At 39.9% G+C, this 19,219-nt stretch overlaps 1 protein-coding gene across 1 annotated transcript in view; it reads left to right on the top strand.

Moving 5' to 3' along the window:
* The window catches only part of SPR (G protein-coupled sex peptide receptor), an 88,461-nt gene that overhangs the window by 15,906 nt on the left and 53,336 nt on the right, over positions 1-19,219 (top strand). Inside the window, exon 2 of the mRNA XM_089473456.1 lies at positions 19,145-19,203. The gene's annotated coding sequence lies outside the window, so the exon portion shown is untranslated. The remainder of the gene's footprint in view (positions 1-19,144; positions 19,204-19,219) is intronic.

The raw sequence follows: 19,219 nt of genomic DNA, 5'->3' as shown, positions 1-19,219 counted from the left end.
TATTAATATTTTTATATTTTTAATATGAAGTAATTTGTATAAAATTATTTTAATTTTTTAAACATTTTAATTATTATTATTATTATTTTTTTTTTTTTTTTTTGATGTAATGATGTAATTTGTTAGAGCAATTTTTTTTTTTTTTTTTTTTTTTTTTTTTTTTAATATATATATATTTTTTTTTGGAGCACGAAAACAATTTTTTGTTTGTTCCATCTTCGCTTTTGACTTCTACTTACAATTTTGGTTATCTACCAATTTAAGCATTGACTTAGGCTTAGCGGGTTTGCTACTGATCAGCGGATAAATCTACCTAGGAATCTAATCAATCCGCCCTCTATTTGCGGGTCGGGCATTGGGCGACTTTCTGGCAAGCCGTTCTGCTTAAGCCTTAAGTCGATCTCGAGTAAAGAGAGAAATGGTACAGCGCTGTAGGCAGACTGAGATCATTATGTAGACGTTAATTTCCTAAGAGCCTGGGACAGTCAACTATTTGGTATATAGTCTTGTCTTTATGCCTGACGACACTTGCCAGATTTGAGCACCGTACCTCCAGCTCGGAAGTAAGAACGACATTAATGAGGTCTCCCAGTTCTTCTACTTTGTATGCTCACTGCATCTGAACAGCTGAGCTATAAGAGCATTGTGAGAGTGAAAGCAAGCGAATCATCTCATTACAAGCGGCAGCCATACATAGGCAATACATTCAATCTGTGTATAGGATCAGCATGTCTGCTCTTTACAGACTATATCGAATGGCTCTTCGGCTCTTCGACTCTGGGTCTATTGCCTATGCAGTAGAGTATCATGCAGCCAGCACCGCTCGCACTTTACAGGCAAATTTACATAGCCCTATGATGATACCCTTTTGCGGCACTTTTTTAATGGGTATATAGACATTAAAATGCCACAAACGAGAGCCACACCCAAGAAAATAATACGCAGCTGCAATTGCGGACTGCGGCCTGGTTTATTGTTGTTGTTGTTTCTGTTGTTGTTGCTGTTGTTTGTACATCCATCAATTCTATTTAATCATTTATATAATCAAATTTACTGATTATGTAAACACACTTGTACAACGGAATACACATACATATACACATACATAATCTTACCTTATGTTGTATATATGTATATAGAGATATACATGTATAATATTTATATATGTATGCATATCATATATCATCTATATATATGTAAATATATATGTATATTGTTTTTTGTATATCGGCCGCATATTGATATGCGCATTTTTGGCTGCCACTGTCTGTCATTCTGACTGGCTCACGCCCCATAAAGCGCCGCCCATGCTGATATGAGGCGCGCACATAAATCGAGCGTAATAAACTGCCGGCTTGCTGCGCGAATTGGATACCCAGTAATAAGAGTCTATATAGATAGCATTAAGTAATCATAAATATATAAAATATATATGAATTCATATACATACATATATAGATGTACATTAATCAATCAAGTGGCAGAGTGAATCTCTTGGCTGGACTGCAGCACACATTACAGGGTATTTTTAGCCGTCTTGCTCTATCGTTTTTGCTCACATTTTCCTTGTTATTCAGCTCGTTGCTGTCGTGTTCCTTGTCGCATGTGCCGGGCGAACCCTTTTTATCGGCAACTTTATCGACAGCAGTTGTTTCGTCACCTAAAAAAAAAAAAGAGGAATGAAGAAAAATAGCAGCAAAAAATATTCTTTGAATTTAAGCATTCGATTTTGCTGTTGCCTTCGCTGCTTTGTGGCCCATTTGCTGTTTGATTATTGTGTTTCTCGGTTGCTCGAGAATGTCAACAAAAACACACAAAAAAGGAAAAAAAAAAATATATATATATATATAATATATATATGTATATGTTTATAGATGAAACCCTTTTAGCATTTGCAAGAAAACAATAAGTGCGCTGCGCTGCTCTGCATTTGTTGCCAGGCAAAACGTAAATACTAATTAGATTGATGACTGTAAATGCGAATTAATTGTCATTGCTTATTGGCTATTGCTCATTGTTTCAATTGTTTCAATTGCCTCGATTGTTTGTGGTTTAATGCGCTGCGCTGTGGTGGCTTATGGCAGCTAATCGCAGTGCAGAGCCGCACATGACTGGTCAACAGCTTTGATTTATTGACGATGTGCGTTCGGCTGATGGCCAAATGTGATTTATGCATTGAGCCACTGCTTGGCCCATCAATTTAGTCTAAATATAGATATAAATATAAATGTGTGTGTGTGTGTGTGTGCACCATTGGTTTATCACTCGACTAATTTCGTATGCGAGGCGAGAATGCAGAATGTTCTCTTAATTAATTATGTTAGCAGGCGTAATCGAGCTGAATGCCATTAACAAGTGCACAGCTGCATTATGCAAATTGTCTTAAGCACTGCAAATGCCTGGAGCATTTTAAAATTCATTCGAGATGGCTGGCTAGAAGAACAGAAGGAGTTGCTTGCATGGTAACAGAAATATATATATGATATGCATATGTATGTGCACTGCCGCCAGCAAGAGATCTTTAAAGAGCTTTTAATCATATTTCATATACCGCATCTACATCAATGCATATTATATTTATATACTTCATCAAATATCCAACTTGAAGAACTGCTAAGGGGACTTGAAAGTCATATCCTTATATACATACATTTCCTTAGCTTCAGCATCGATAATATGCAATAAACGATAAGTAGAAAACAATGAGCGATAAGCAACATATACACACACGTACATATATAGTGAGAACTGCGACAACAACTGGCTGCAAGGCTATGCTCAGGCGTGGCCCACATGGCGTATGTGTAACATTTGCCTTGGCGTGTGCTGTAGACTTAAATATCTAACAAAAGCCACTAGCCACTCTTTCTATCTCACTCTATCCCTCTCTCTCTCTCTCTCTCTCTTTTTATATATATAACACGCCTACGCCGGCTCGCCTGGTCTGTCGCTTGGCCACATTGTTGCTTCGCCGCTTTGTCGCCTCGCGTAATGAATACTCATTATAAACGTAGAGAAATATGCCAGAGCTGCGCTGTGCTGCGCTGCGCTGCGCTGCGCTGCGCTGCGCTGCGCTGCTTTGTAGGCGGCAATCTTGAGCCGCAGCGCGCCTAAGCGTTGTTTTATCTGCCGCTGACCTTGGGGCTAGCTGGCGTATACGTAATGCGCGAACTTTCATTGATTTTACGAGCTGCGTGCACAGGTGCCACTCATTTTTATGATGCTCCAGCACCACACAGCACCACCTAGAGCCACCCAGCAGCACTCTGTTGGCCGCCTGCCATTGTGCAGTTATCACAGCATTAAGTCAGCCACACTCCGGGCCACGTTGAACTTGCCACTTGCCGTTTGGGCATTTTAATTTGTTTTCATAAACTTGCGCACGCAACTTGTTTGTCTTTTTATCAAAGTTATTAAGTTTGCTGCATAAAACTAAGCTGCCTCACAATCACTCTCCCTCTCTCTCTCACTCTGTGTGTGTGTGTGTGTGTGTGTGTATAAAAAGTTTGTCGACTGAGCAGCCACAACTTGATTAAGACTTAGTGGTGCTGGCTGCCGCCCAAATGATGTTCATGTTAATGATGATGATGATGATGCTGCCCAAATTATGTCACGCCAATGTCTTGCTTACGCGTCTACGTATCCAAGTGAAACTTCGCTAGAGCATTTAAATTTTAATGACAAAAACTGATACGCCAGGGCAGAGGAGACATTTGATTGGACAGCAACAGCCACACTAAGGAATTTATGTTGCCAAGGCATTGGAGGCTCATTAAAATACAAAAACAAAAAGAAATAGCAGCAGAGGCAACAACAGCAACAACAACAACAACAACTGCAAGAAAAGTAAACAAAAATGAATAAAAATAAAGGAAAATACGATGGAAATTTTCAGGAGTGCGGCAACATTTGAGTAGCTGCTGCCCAGCAGGCAAGTAATGAGTATTACGAATATTATAGCTGAGCAAACATCAAAAAAATACGAAACGAAACGAAACGAAAAGGGAGACAGACATGCACACACACACGTGGCCAGTTCATATATTAATTTGTGGGTAGGCTGGCAAAAGTTTTATGCGGCATGGCTTCAATTATTTTTTGTAGTTGCTCGGGCCATTCCCAGCAGTAAAACTGTGCGTAACTGCAACAATTTTCGGCTCCTTTGTACTTTATTTATTTATTCAGTTTTGCCTTTATGGCCACTCCCCAGGCCAGCTCCAATACGAGCACACACATATACATATATAGGGAGAGAGACAATTAGCCACGCCAATTAGTTGCAACATTATTATTTTCAACAATTATTCGACTTGGGTGGAAAAGTAGCTTATGAATAAGCACGCACACACGCACACACTCATACACGCTCACACACAGACACTCACACACACATATTCATTCATTCATATATATCCATTCGTCTGCCGTGACTCGTGTCACTTCCTCTCTTACTCGCCCACCCACCCTCTTCCACTCTATGGTCCCCCCTCTCCCACCCTCCCCCTCTTTCTTTATCTGTTGCTCCATCTCATTTTGGCTGCCTTTATAGCCATCTGTATTGGGCATTGTAAAACATTATGTGCGTGGCTTATTAAAGGCAGCTTCAGCTTTGGCCCACAATTTGCATACGAGCCCCAAGCAGACAAACACACAGACACACACACACACACATGCTGTGACAGCTTCAAAATCTTGCCTCTCCTCGCTCTCTGTCGGCTATTCTCGTCAGTTTATTGCTGTCGCTTTTTACTGCAATTGAGCGACATTTGTTGCGTGTCATTGTCAGCAAGGTACAACTAGCACTTTCGAGTTTTACAACTTGTCTGTGGCTGCCTCGCTGCATACCGTTATGCATAGAGCTCAAGCGGCGGCTGCGGCAGAGGCAGCCGTAAAGTAGGCAACACTTTTCGCTCGAAACAGCTGCCAAATGTCGATAAATCGCCGGCATCCAAATAACTTGCGCTGCGAATTTAATTGACACTCCACATGTATCACAATGTATGCCTTCTGTTTGCAAAAAAAAAAAAAAAAAAAAGGGAAAAGAAAATTTCAATTACCAGCCATAAAAATGTCATTTCAGTTGGATTGCAAAACTCAAATTAAATTTACTTTAAATTGCATTTATTTTTTCACAATAAATATTTATATTTTTCACAATATAAAAAAAAGAAAAAAAAATATTATATACTGTATATCCGTCTGACCGTTTGTTCGTGAATTTATAATTTTATATGCGTTGAAAATGTTCGCATTGGCAGGTTTAAGCATTTGCGAATCTGATTTAACTTTGCTGCTCGGAAATATTTCTATTTAATTATAAACTGAGTTCTATATATTGTTTTGACCTTTCTTGTCATTCAAAATTAGTTGCAATGCTGCTGAACTTCATTATATTTAATTACAGTTGAATTCTTGTGGGCAGAACTATTATTTTTTTTTAGTTTTTAATTAGTTTTTATGCTGTTCAATCTTAAATGAAAACGAGTAAAAATAAATAAAATAAATGAAAAGCATTCAATATTGTCTCCAACAATGTATATATATCAATATAACTATCGATAAAAAGCTCCACGTCAATGGAGAATATCAGCTGTAGAACAGTCTTCAAACTTTGACCTGTGAGGAGTCTAAAAAACATGTTATATTAAATTTATAATTTTATTGTGCTGAATACTCTTACCATTGAAATACAGTCGAGTACTGATGGTTCCCAATGGCAAAGGGATCCGCTTTTTTTTATACCCTGAACCCATTGAAAATGGGAAATCAGGGTATAATGGTTTTGTGAAAAGTATGTAACAGGCAGAAGGAATCATCGCAGACCCCATAAAGTATATATATTCTTGATCAGGACGACGAGCTGAGTCGATATAGCCCTGTCCGTCTGTCCGTCCGTCCGTCCGTCCGTCCGTCCGTCCGTCCGTCCGTCCGTCCGTCCGTATGAGCAAAAGGATCTCAGAAGATATAAGAGCTAGAGAGCTGAAATTTGGCATGCATACTCGTGTATACCATAGGCAGTACAAGTTTGCTTTATTTTTTCGATAACTCGTTCGATAACTTTTTTATCGAGAATAATCGAAAAATCGACTTGGTTTTTTCAGCATAATTTTAACACTTTTAGACCTGGAGACTTCAAATTTGGGTTGTATATAAAGTTAATGGATACAAAGATTTTGTAATTTACAGATTTTGGATACCACGCCCCCTTCTCCCCCAATTTGTAAAAAACGCATTTCAAGTACTAGAGACTTGTGCTTTGGAATGTACACATATTTTAACCATATGATTACGCTCTGAAAGTTTCATTAAGATCGTATGTCTACAAAAGAAATTATTCAACAAATAAATTCTCATAATATTGCCCACACTGCAGTGCAGCCCAAGCGCAGTCGCTGCTAACTGCGCAGTCAGCAGAGCACGTGCTTATAAGTGCACGTGTATGTATGTGTGCATAAAAGAAGTCCAGACTGATTAGAATATCAGCTTGGAGGGTTCAGGGTATCTCCTAGTCGAGCAGTCTCGACTGGAGCCTTCTTACTTGTTTTACACAGAAATTCAAATTATCAAAAATTATGGAGATCGAATTTGTTTACCCTGAATCCATTTTCAATGGGAAATCAGGGTATAATGGTTTTGTTGAAAGTATGTATGTAACAGGCAGAAGGAGGCGTGGCAGACCCCACAAAGTATATATATTCTTGATCAGGGCGACGAGCTGAGTCGATTTGGCCCTGTCCGTCTGTCTGTCTGTCCGTCTGTCTGTCCGTCTGTCCGTATGTTTGAACGCGTCGATTTCCGAAGATATAAGAGCTAGAGACTTCATTTTTTTTTTAATGACCGTATATACAGCGCGGACGTCGAGTTTGCTTTTAAAATTCGATAAATCATCCCGTTATGTTTTTATCGAGTAAAAACATTCAAGTTCAAATCAGATGCCACTATAGGTAATTGTAAATGATCTTTCCTTTTTTTTTAATTTCTCAAATATTCAATATAATATGTAGATCATATGCTGAAAGTTTCATTAAATTCCGTTCAGAATTAATAAAAAATAATCAAATATTTGGCCAATTAACAAACGCACGTGCAGCAGCTTCAACAGCATCATATGCGTGTGCACACATACATTCAAACTTCTTCTAGAAACATTCGTTGAATCACATCAGCTGTTAGTTTCGTTTAGTTTTGGTAGATGGCGCAGCAGCAGTGAATCTATTTGAGTTTTGCCAGCGCCACTAGCAGAAGTGAGGTGGCGTAGTGTGTTAGCTGCATGACGCTCGATCGAGAAGTCGCGGTTCGAATCCCGATCTCCCGATCGATGCAACTGATGTTAACTTTTTTAATTGTTTCGAAATATTTTTATATTTTATTAAATGAGTTTGGTATTTTATTTATATTTTTATTTTCGGGCAATAATTAAAGCCAATTTAAACAATATTACATCGTAGGCTTCTCATTATGTGGATAACGTAAATTGTTTGCGTAATATTGAATTAGCATTCTTATGTCAAGCACCTTCAACTGCTGGGCAGTTATCAACTCTGGCAGCTTACGATTCTTAAATTTTACGGCAAACATAAGATCATTTTCGTAGGGAAATGCGGCTAAGATCATTTCTGGCTTGAGACCGCGTTCGAAGCCATTATTGACAGTGGCAACAAGCTTCTTGTGTTTCTTTATCGAACGCAGCATTACTTTTTTTGTGACATTCCTGTTATTGACACTGTCTTCTCCCATAACCACCGAGTTCAACTGACTGTTACGTGGACGTCCCTGCAATAAGAATCAATGGTAGCTGGCGCATTGACACAAAAAGGAAAACTTACCCGCCGACGCGGTAGAGTACGTTCTGGTGGTTCGGAAACTGCTCCTGCAATAGATGGAGCCGCAGCAGCGCTAGTAGCACTGGCAGCAGAATCCGCTGTTGGAAGACAAAATATGTAAAATGTATCCATATATTAAATAAATGTATACATATTAATTAAATATCTAAATTTAACACTTACGTTGCATATTCTGGGCGGGAGAAACCCTTCCGCCGAGTATCTAAATTAATTCACATTAAATTAATTAATTAATTTACATTTAGTTTATATTCGAAAATGTAAAAATGTAAAAAATATAAAAAATTACCGATTCAGCTTTTAAATTTCGTTTTCCCATTTTATTGTAAGACGGTTAACTTTTACAATATATTTGAAGCTATATCAGCATATTTGAGTTGACATACAAGTGTGACATCAACCACGCAGACTACTAGATTGTTTGATGCTGAGCAAGGCACGAACATATTTCAGAGCTGCGCAAGCGAACTTTCGTTATCGGATTTTAAAAGAACTAGTTCGATTTTTATACCCTGAACCCATTGAAAATGGGAAGTCAGGGTATAATGGTTTTGTGAAAAGTATGTAACAGGCAGAAGGAATCATCGCAGACCCCACAAGGTATATATATTCTTGATCAGGATGACGAGCTGAGTCGATATAGCCCTGTCCGTCTGTCCGTCCGTTGGTCCGTCCGTCCGTCCGTCCGTCCGTCCGTATGAGCAAAAGGATCTCAGAAGATATAAGAGCTAGAGAGCTGAAATTTGGCATGCATACTCGTGTATACCATAGGCAGTACAAGTTTATCTTATTTTTTCGATAACTCGTTCAATAACTTTTTTATCGAAAATAATCGAAAAATCGGCATTGTTTTTTCAGCCTAATTTGAACACTTTTACACCTGGAGACTTCAAATTTGCGTTGTATATAAAGTTAATGGATACAAAGATTTTGCAATCTACAGAGTTTATATACCACGCCCCCTTCGCCCCCAATTTGTAAAAAACCCATTTCAAGTACTACAGACTTGGCTTTGGAATGTGATTACGCTCTGAAAGTTTCAATAAGATTGTATGTCTATAAAAGAAATTATTTAACAAATAAATTCTCATAATATTCCTCACATTGCAGCACAGCCCAAGCGCAGCCGCTGCTAACTGTGCAGTCAGCAGAGCGCGTGCTTATAAGTGCATGTGTAGGTATGTGTGAATATTAGCTTGGAGGGTTCAGGGTATCTCCTAGTCGAGCAGTCTCGACTGGAGCCTTCTTACTTGTTTTCTTTGATATATCGCGATTTTCGATCTAACGGTTTACAAGTTATCGAAACTCGACTGTGTACGCCATGCTACTAAAGGGCATCACCCTTCCCAACAGGATGTCAACCGTAATTCATTTCAATTTAAGCTTTTTACTACGTGCTCTTTAATCTTTTATTCTGTTTCGCATAACTGAAGATAGCCTTAATATATTTTTAATAAATACCTGACATTATCATCATTAAGTTTAGGAATCTCTTTTAATTAAATCGCAGTCGATGAAAAAGTAATAAAAAGGCAGCAGAATGACAATTTTAATTGTCTCTCCCTCTCTCTCTCTCTCTCTCTCTCTCTCTCTCTAACTCCCGCTCTCACTCCCATTGTAAACTAAGAAATATAATAAGCAAATACTTGAATGAATTATCCGACTATTCATAGACTGAAGAAAATACAAATATAAATAAAATACCAAAACAAACATTTCTGAGAATCTCTGAGCATCATCGTCAAATAGGAGGAGACAAGAGCTTATTATGCATTTTAGTGGAGCATTGACAGCTCATGTTTTTTAATGCTGCCGCAGCAGGAAAAATGGATAGGTTTATTATAAGGTGCCTTAATATTCACCCTAGCAATGGACGGACGGCTACTGCCTTCAGCTTGCTGCTTCAGCCGAGCAGATAGCCGCAATGCAATGCAATGCAATGCAATGCAAATGTTATGTGGCCAGAGCAATCCATTCTTTGCTCTCGTTTGGCATTAGCTCAAGCAGACCGTAACCACCTTGCAGTCCGCCCTGGCAGTCGCCCCTGAGCTCCTGCATCCGTGCCAAGTGCTTGCATACATTACGTATACGCCACACTGGCTGCGCTGCTGCCATTCGCATTCTGTTTTATTCTATTTTCATTTGTTATTTTTTTGTTTGTAATTTATTGCGTTGGCTTTGTGTGTGCATTCTGGCTTCTTAGCTACGACTCTAATGCCCATTGCCACGCGCATTTTACACGCGTACATAGATACATAAATATTTACATACACTTGATATATATTGCCCAGCGGGCAGGGGCCAACGGCAGCAGCATAAAACAAGCGCATAAACAATAAAAGAATACTTCAACAGAATTATTCCTGCTTTGCTTTAGTGTGAATTATTATTATTTTTTTTTTTTATTTGTATTTTTTATTATTTTTTATTATCGCTTAACAAAAGGGACTCGAAACCTGAGATTTGCATTGGTGAGTCGTCGTTTATTTCGAAGTTGACTTCACTTGAATTCAAGTTGTGCCATAAAAATTAATGAGCTTCAAAGGCCGGGACAACAGCAATCACAGTGACTGCGACTGTGACTGTGAGCGTGACTGCGACTGCGACGGCGACTGTGACCGTGTGGGAGGAGAGTTAGTGAAAAGATTTTAGCTGCTACATAAGCCAGATGAGCACTGGTATTAAGCTAATACACGAGTAGCCGACTGTGGCAGAGCAACAACAATAAAACATTCACATTCACATCCCAGTTGGGCGCTCGCCCAGTCGCTCCGGCCAACGCCACATGAAAAACAATTGAGAGGAAACACTTGGGGCCAAGTGGAAATGCAGCTAAATCCTTGCAAAGTTCCTGCAACGGAAGCTGAAGCAAACCAGCTGAAAAATTACGCACAACTTTGAGTGGAAGCGCTGTTAAATGAGCGTGTGGCCGGCAGCAAAAGCAAAGCAAAAACAAAAGCAGCAACAACAACAACAACAGCAGCAACAGTAGAAACAACAACAATAACAATAGTGCTCAAGTGCGTCTGGGCTGCAGCTGCAGCAGTATTTTGTAAGCTGTGTGCCACTTAAGTGCCAACAAAAAGCAATTGAAGCTGATTGGCACAGATAAGGCCAAGAATGAAACATTTTTCCGTTTGCTGAATAAATTGGCTGAGCAGCGCGCTTAATGTAGGCCCTCATATTTAATACCCTGTAGTCAGGAAAACCCAAGAAAACACTACGATGCTGGAAGATCAATCAATGAATCCAGGGGCAGAAGCCATAGAAGTAAGTGGAGTGTTATGGAAACTTATTTAAAGAGAGCCAAGAGAAACCAAATCAAATCGTTGCAGAAAAGTTATTTCAATTGAAATTGTAGATAAAAATAGACATATATACTATATAACGGAATACAGCTGTATAAAGTATTTATATATACTTTTTTTTTTACTTTTGCGATTTACTACAAAGCCATAAAAAATACTCAAAGCGAAAAAGGGATTTTTTTTTTTTTTTTTTTTTTTATTGAAGCTTAATAACATATATAATATATTTACATATATAGAAAAAAATCAAAGATGAAATACATATAATCCTACATAATATACATAAATTAAATACTATATACTATAGTTATATATTTTATATATATTTTATCTCTAGCTACATGGTGAGTTCACTCTTTGCCCACTCTACTCCTCACAATCCATTCGGCTGCCATTTTATTACAGGGTATCTCAGTGTCACTCATACAGCGTTCAACTGCTTATGCTTATGGGCATCCTTTTGTGTGTTGCGGCTGAAACAATTGAGCTTCTCAAAATCAATTGAATTGTATATAGCTGAGCAACAATAACAGCGCACAATTTCGTTCAGTTCGCTTTGCCATTTGCCATTTGGCCGAGAGCCGTGACATGAGAGCAGCGGAGAGGGGGGAGTGGAGAGTGGAGAGCGGAGACCCCGTCAGCGAGTGCGAGTAAACAAATTTTAGTTAAATTGAACAGCATAAAAATATGTAAATTCCTTTGGTTCTTTTTGTTGCCGACACTGACATAAAATGTCTATATGCAGCAAGCGTGCGAGAGGGAGAGAGACAGAGAGACAGAGAGAGTCGGAGACAAAGGGTGCGACAGAGAGCGCACGATACACGATATGTAGCCGGGAAACAAGTGGTGCGTAAAACTGATGACGCGACACGTTGACAATCGACATTAGCTATGTATGACAACAGTCGCAGCCACAGCAGCAATAATCACAACAACAACAACAACAACAAAAGCAACAGCAACAGCAGCAGCAACCGCAACAATAACAACAACCCCAACAGCAACATGAACAACAGCCAAAGGCTGTCATTAAAATGTGCGTCAGCGACATTACGAAACGAAAAAAAAAATGCCACTTTTTGGCTGTTTAATAATAATCACAAATACAAACACACACACGCATACACACATACGCACATGTTCATATAATTAGCCATACATACATATGTACGCAATCTTAGGCTATAATGAAGATTGGCTCGTTGAATATGCGCATTCAAAATATGCTAGAGTTTTGTTTGATTTATAGATCTATAACCAGATTATATTACTAACTGCCTGTCAAAGTGAACAGTCACTTTAACATGCTGTTAAATAAGAGGCCGAAAATATTAGCTGTTAATGTTAAAGTGCCTTAGAGCTGCTGTTAGCCGAAGTTAACTATCACAAGCAACTTACATGGATCTGTCAAATTCAATAGTCGTTTTAACATGCTGTTAAACTGACTTTGATATAGTGTTACACTAGCTTCAATATGCTGTTAAGCTACATTTTATATGCTGTTCAACTGACTTTAACATAGTGTTTCCATAACTGTAAAATACTTTTAATTCCACTTTGCTGTTATGCTGTTATGTTCAATGCTGTTGGGCTCTCTTTAAAATGCTGTTAGAGTCACTCCAATATGCTGTCAAACTCTAGTGCACAACAGTACATTAACAGCTTAATAACAGAGCCCTTTCTTGTACATGCTGTTAAACTCAATTTAATATGCTGTTAAGCTCATTTTGACATGCCGTTAAGTTCACTCTAGAATGCTGTTAGAGTCACTCCAATAAACGGTCAAAGTCTCTTTAACATAGTGTTACACATACTCCAATCAGCTGTTAAGCTGCCTTTTATCGTACATACTGTTAGGCTCACATTAACATAGTGTTGATTCACATTAACATGCTGTCCAAATTAACACGTTGTTAAACTATCTCTAATCTGCTATCTCTGCTGTTATGCTATCTTTTACATGCTGTTAGACTCGTTTTTTTTACTATGCTGTTAGAGTCACTCCAGTAAACTGTCAAACTCACTTTAACATAGTATTTCACATACTCCAATCAGCTGTTTAACTCTCCTTTACATGCTAATAGCCTCGCTTTAACATAGTGCTGGATTTCCTCTAAAATGTTGTTAAACTCACAGCCATCTGTCAGAGTTAACAATCAATTTGACTCAATGCTAACAAATGCCGCTAAATTGAATTGAATACAAATCAGTCGAACAATCAATGCCAATCAGGCGATGGTCGCGCTACTATCTTATCAGGCATTGCTTAACATATTAGCTGAGCATATTTTATAGCCACCTCGCCATGTTTAGCTTATCATTACATATAGAACCTTTCCATAATTCCATATAATGCTGGACATATTCGTCTTCATCTCCAACTAACACCGATTCGACGGCAATTACAATGTGCTCTTCCAGTAAAGTTGCGGTAACTCCTTTATGGCTTACGACACAGTTAACAGCAATGGGTACAAAGTTGGCTCCCAACTTTGTCTGCATGATGTCAGAGATGCTTTGTGAGTGGGCATTGCGTGAATTTGGATGGCGAAGGCGAACGATAGAGAGATTTCTGTGTCACCTACAGACTCCAATGGGCTTAATTTATAGCTAGTATCCAATACATTCATCTTGTTGGCTAGTTGCTCGCATTCACTTGCCCACTGCTCGCTCTTATATATATTATTTTGTTGTCCTTATTATTGTTGTTGTTGTTGTTATTGTAGTGTGCTCCAAGGCTAGGGATATACATAAATGTATGACCAGCTAGTGCCGCAGTCTGGCCGCCCACTGAACGAGCAGATGCTAACTGGGGCACGCCCAACAACTTAATCAAAGGCAGGGCCGCTGTCGAAAACAAGAGAGCGAACAATAAGACTAAAAGTAATACAAATACAAATGCGACCATGGACAGTTAGCACCTTTTGTGGCATAGGGCTAAAGGGGCTAAACGGGCTAAAGGGACCAGGTGGCTAAGGGTTATAGGTAAGGAGGGAGCTCGGACTAGAGGGTCAGCCAATGGTATTGGGGTCATTAGTGAAACCTTGCCTTCCATTGGCCACAAGCCGTTGCCCTCTGCTCGCTCGCCCAGCTTCTCATTTATCAAGTGGCAAACAAATAAACGCGCGCCCATTGTTATTATTGGCATTATTGCAAAATAAACGTGAATGTGGGTCCAAGGATCGATGTAACTGGCGCACAGATACAAATTGCTTTATTCAAAAATATTCTGTCCTGTAATTTAGCCTGTCACATTTGCCAACGCCCCAAGCATGGATATTGATGGCTGCGTGACCGAGAACCTTTCCGCTTCTCTTTGGTCAGCTGAATTGTTATTCCGACTATCCAGCATAAATTATCAAAAAATTATTCAGTTCGCATGCTCAAAGAAAACGAATCGAATGGCTAAGCGCATGAAATCGCATGTCTTCTGAGTGTTGAAGGCGAGAATCGCATGGGACAAGAAAGTGAAGCGAGTTTCTTGGAAGCCGAGCAATGCCATTGAGATAGGCTCTCTTTATTCCATTTCCTTTCTATCTATTAAGCGATTCCAAATGGTTCTTTTAGCTGTTTTCAAATGAAGATCTATCTGAGTTGAAGCAAGCTGAGCATTTACGAAGAGTCATATCTAGTCATATCCCATATAAATACTCCAGTGTGCTATAGTGCCTTTCTTCTAAGAGCTATGCGAATGAGCTTCCCTTGACAACTAAGCTGCTTTTAAATGTCCTTAGCTCTCCCATCAGCTCAGCAAAGAAAGACAAAGAACTGGCATAGAAATACTCTTGAAAATATAAATTTATCATATACCATTATACACCTTTAGATGTTCTATGGCATGTTGACAGAGAAAGTGAGAGAGAGAGTCAGAGGGAGAGAGAGAGAGAGAGATCTGTTTAAGCTTTCATTGAATAACTCTTTAAAAATATTCAATAAATAGCCCCATCCAGAGCAACTTTCAATCTCAGTTTTAAGACTCTAGTGTCTTCTTGCTCTTCTTCTTTGTAGAACTGTGTAGAAACTACTATAAGAGTAACTCTCTGAAATATAGTCAGGTATATGTTATGCTTCCCTAAATTGCAAATATATCATTTAGCTGACTTCTAACTAACACAATGTGAGCTGTGTTCATATCTCGATAGTGAAACAGATTTTTGTAGAAGCTGCCTACAAATATTCCTCGGCAGAAATTCAAGTAGAACTGAAACTGAACTGAAATGAACTGCATCATTCTCTTTTAAAGCTCCTTTAAACTCAAATAAATGTTCTACAGGCATCTCAGCGAATCGACATGATCACGCGCTCAATTCATGACAATGACAGACTTCGCCATTAAGAGCAGCTGAAATCGAATACAGAAGAAAACAATGTAAAAATCGGAATGAAGTTCCCGTCTGAATACTATAGCCCCATTCATTTTCCACAGCTCAAATCAAACTAAATAAGTTTCGTTATACCCAAATTGAATGAGATAATAACTTAATATCGTCTAATGCTCACATGGCATGTCTCAAATCTGAGACATCTCTCGCTCTGGCATTCCCAGAGACGTCTGAGCGAATGCTCATGCAAACTAAAGCGACTTTTGGTCAGCTCGGAATGCTGTGGGAATGCATTAAGTGTTTTATTTCGAACAGGTTTCTCTGTTTTCTTGTGTTCGTGTCTTATTTCTTTGTGTCTTTATTTATTTGTTTCCCTTTCTCTTCTTTTTTTTTTTTTTTGCTGTTTTTCTTATTTTTATTTCATTTTATTACATTCTGGGCGCATAAAACATTAAGCATACGCACCGTGTGCCGCCTTTGCATCAATTGAGACATTTAACAAAAGGCCGACGCTGCCATTTACCTTTTTCGGCACACACATGTGCGTGTGAGTGTGTGTGTGTGTGTGTGTGTGTGTGTGTGGGAGCATGTGTAATATATGTATAGCGCGCCCTTTCCAGGCCAACCGGCACAGTGCTCTAAGCTCTATTTTTCCCAGGCAAAAGCAAGTTTAGATTTACTCCCTCATTTATTTATTATTTTGAACTATTGTTCGAATGCTTTCACACCACTGTGCACAGATTTTGCTTCTGTTTTTTTTTTTTTTTACCCGTCCCTACGTTTTAGTGTCAAATTTTCTATGAGCTGCTCATGCATGCGCCTTAAGCACTGTCCAACTAAAGGGTCGTGCCAGCCCCGCCCACTCGCCTCGCTGTGTCCGGCAGCAAGTTGGACAATTTTTGGTTTATTTTTATTTATTTGTTATACATGTATGCGTGTATTTCCTCTGTTGGTCAATTTCTTTGCTGCTCGTTGAACGCTCGTTTAGACATCGTTTTGTCATTTTGCTACAGCCGTGACCCCCCGACCCCCCGACCCACCGACCCGCCGAGCTTAGGCCAGCAGCTGGCCAGTCATGGTTGATTGGGTGGGTAGGGGGCAGGGAGCTAAGTGCTGGACGTGTGCCTTAAATGTCAAACCCTTTTCAAAAATAGTCAGACACGCCAGCCAACATTTCTGACTACCAGACTACAGTGAGCGAAACTCATCGTAAATTTTCGGCTCGTTCAGCTAGCAATTTGCATACACGCGCGTCTCTCCCTCTATGAGTGTGTTTGTGTGTGTGTGTGTGTGAAGATAAATAAAATTGTATTATTAACACATTCGAGATGCCAGGCAATGCTTGGTCAAATGTTGCTAATGGGAGCAGGTCAGCAGATGCCAGGAGCTGCTCATGTGTCTAAGCATGTGTGCGTGTGCGTGTGCGTGTGTGTGCGTGCTGGCGCCTAATAGCCCCTCATTCAAATTGTTTACTTGTCAGCCTCCGTTCGCTCTCTGTTTGCCCAACAGCTCCATCAAAGCGCAGCGTCTGCATATTAATCTCCGCCGCACACAGATTTGATAGCGCCGACCCCTCCAGCTGGATATTCTGTCACCCAAGCCAAGTTACTTGTCTATCTGTCTCTCTGTCTGTCTGTCTGTCTGTTGTGCTGTCTAGCTGCCAGCTTCAATATAATGCACCGACCCCTTGTCCAGTCGACAGTCAAGCGAGTGCAATTACTTTCCTGCTAAGGCACAGCATATCAAAGCCAACGACCAGCGAGCGAGCAGGGCGGCAAACAGAGAGAGAGAGAGGGAGAGAGCGGCCAAGGAGCTGCTATCGCAACGCCAAGCGTTGCCAATGAAATTGCACAAATTCCTTCTCAAATTAAGTGGCCAAGTGGCAGCAGCCTTTCAAGTTCAAGCTCAAAGAACTGAACTCATACAGGCGCCGAAATCGACTCGACATCGCCATCTCCTGATTTGCCTCAACATCTATCAGCAAAATTATCAAATAAATAGCTTTAAATATATAATTTGATTATGTGCTATCAATAATTATAATAGCCGACTGCCGCAGCAGCAGATCAGAGTTCACTTCAATGACTCGACGCAAGTCGCGACAGAGGCTCTGTTCTTCAACTGAAGTCTGTCAACTAAATAGATGAATACATATATATACTATATATATTAACAGAATATATGTGCATAGCATTTATATTCATGCCTGCAAAGCAGCTTTGGGCAGCTTACATCAATTTACTAATTAAATAAAATGTGATATATATAGTATAAATACTCATGAGAATATGAACGACTCGACTGGCCTATACCCTCAACTGTGTTATATTCAACTTGAATTCCTTGGAGCATCAAATTCTGTTCTACTCTCTCTCTCTCTCTTTCTATCCATATTTGCCTATATAAGTCCATCTCTCTTGTAATAAATCTCTCGGCATTCTTCAACTTGATATATTTATAGAGCAATACTCTCTTCAGGATAGTTTTAGCTTACGGCTATTCTCACATATCCCATCTCTCTCTCCTTTGATCAGTGAATATCCTCATCTCATCAACTCTCAGCTCTATCCCAATGAGTGCACGCTCTCTTCAACATTTCAATACAGGGTATACAGGGCTCTGATAAAAGGTAAAGTGCAGTCAAAGGGATTTCCAATCAGTCAATTGAATGGCATAAAGAACAACGACAATATCGAGCCAAAAGCCTTGCAATCAGCAAAGTAGCCTTTCTCTCTCTCTCTCTCTCTCACTCTCTCTTTCTATATATAGACGAGTCCTTGGGCGAAAGCTTAGATAATTCTACAACTGCTGTTGCGGTTGCTGCTGCTGCTCCTGCTCTTACTGCTGCTGCTCCTGCTCCTCCTGCTGTGGCTGTGGCTGTCAGACAACAGGCAACAGGCAGCTGGCAACAGGCGGTGCAATGCACTCCCAGCGGGGCAGCGATGCCAGAAGGCTACAAGACATTGTCAGGATCAGAGCTGTGGGCTGGAATGTTGTTTGCCTGACGATTTTGGGTTTTGTGGCCACTTTTTGCATGTTTATGCGAATGTCCTCACATTGACCCTCATTTGCGAAAGGGTCGCGCATATTTATGTCTGTATGTGTGCGCGCAATTAGTAAGCAGCAACAACAGTAGCAGCAACAGCAGCAGCAGCAGCAGCAGCAGCAACAGCAGCAACAGCTGCCCAACGGCTGACCTTAGTTCAAATTTAATGAGTCGCGCGCGAAACTGAGCCGCAGCTTTTGCAATTAACTCGAGCTCAACATGTAGCCGAAAGCAATTAGAAATCAGACGCCGACCCAGTACTCCACAGAAATCGCTCAGCAGTTGATCAGACAAAAAATTATGCAAAAACAAAAAACCAAAAAAAAAAAAAAAAAAAAAAAAAAAATTAAAATTCTAATAAAAAAAGGAGGCAGAAGCAATATTAAATACTTAACACGGCTGCTGACCCTAAAGGGTCTGCGTATGCATTGATTTGAATAAATGCCTCGTCTTATCAGCTCAGCGCGACCCATCGGGCGTATGCGTGATAAACGACCTGCGAAACTGAAGACTGACAGCCAGTCAGCCCGTCAGCCAGCCCGGGATCAATAATAAATTACCATAGACGCACTCAAACTAGGCCCGAACTGCATATGTACTAAAATGCTTTGCATATCGTTTCAGCCAACGTCAATTGAACCGTAGCCGAATATCCTGGGAGAGCGAGTACTACAACGCCACGCGTAAGTATATATTCGC

Source organism: Drosophila arizonae, chromosome X, assembly GCF_054131065.1.
Source record: "Drosophila arizonae isolate 15081-1271.41 chromosome X, UAZ_ARI_1.0, whole genome shotgun sequence".
Taxonomy (NCBI): Eukaryota; Metazoa; Arthropoda; class Insecta; order Diptera; family Drosophilidae; genus Drosophila; species Drosophila arizonae.
Note: the sequence above shows the minus strand (reverse complement) of the source record. Positions and strands in the feature narration are given on the sequence as shown.